Source organism: Pteropus alecto, unplaced genomic scaffold, assembly GCF_000325575.1.
Source record: "Pteropus alecto unplaced genomic scaffold, ASM32557v1 scaffold280, whole genome shotgun sequence".
Lineage (NCBI taxonomy): Eukaryota > Metazoa > Chordata > Mammalia > Chiroptera > Pteropodidae > Pteropus > Pteropus alecto.
Genome location: NW_006430057.1, coordinates 1,548,244 through 1,549,361, shown reverse-complemented (window position 1 = coordinate 1,549,361; position 1,118 = coordinate 1,548,244). Strand labels below are relative to the sequence as shown.

The 1,118-nt window shown below is 43.6% G+C and overlaps 1 pseudogene; it reads left to right on the top strand.

Annotated features, from left to right (window-relative positions):
* Positions 1–202: 202 nt before the first annotated feature.
* LOC102881238 lies at positions 203–819 on the top strand (annotated as a pseudogene).
* The last annotated feature ends 299 nt before the right edge of the window (positions 820–1,118 follow it).

Genomic DNA, 1,118 nt, shown 5'->3' with positions numbered 1-1,118 from the left:
CTTTATCAAGTCTTCGCTGAGAGTTGCCACAGTTTCCTGCTTCAACAGTGCTTGGACTGAACCCGGCGCTCGTTCCCCCAACCTGGCTGGCCGCTGAGATCCAGCCCTCCGCAACATCCTCACAGCACCCCCAGATCACTCCAAGGCCCCCACCGCCACTTCAGCACCACACAGCCAACACCACCTCTCCTTACTGCTTGCCATGACTACCGCATCCTCCTCACAGGTGTGCCAGAACTACCACCAGGACTCAGAGGCCGCCATCAACCGCCAGATCAACCTGGAGCTCTATGCTTCCTGCATTAACCTATCCATGTCTTACTACTTTGACCATGATGATGTGGCTTTGAAGAACTTTGCCAAATATTTTATACACTAATCTCAGGAAGAGAGGGAACATGTTGAGAAACTGATGAAGCTGCAGAACCAGCGAGATGGCCAAATCTTCCTTCAGGATATCAAGAAATCAGACCATGATGACTAGGAGAATGGGCTGAATGCAATGGAGTGTGCATTACACTTTGAAAAAAATGTGAATTAATCACTATTGGAATTGCACAAACTTGCCACTAACGAAAATGACTCCCATTTGTGTGACTTCTTCGAGACTCATTACCTGAATGAGCAGGTGAAATTCATCAAAGGATTGGGTGACCACGTTACCAACTTATGCAAGATGGGGCCTCCAAATCTGGCATGGCAGAGTATCTCTTTGACAAGCACACCATGGGAGACAGTGATGAAAGCAAAGCCCTTGGCTGGCTTCTAGTAGCCACAGGGGTGACATCCTTAGTCACCAAAGCAGTACATGCATGTTAGGGTTACCTTTACCTTTTCTATAAGTTGCACCAAATCATCTACTTATGTTCTTTCATTTGTATCATTCTTTCAAATAAAGTAATTTGGTACCCCAAAAAAATAAATAAATAAAAATGACTTTATAAAAAGCAGGGATCCAAGAAGCTAGACACCATCTACTACAAACCAAAAGAAAAATGCCTTCTTTGCAACAGGCTAAAGAGAGACCTTTATATAATAAATGTTAATTCTGGGGAAAAAAAAGCAAAATACACTTCCATTAAAACTCAGGCAGAGAAATAGTCCATTAAATACCAAGA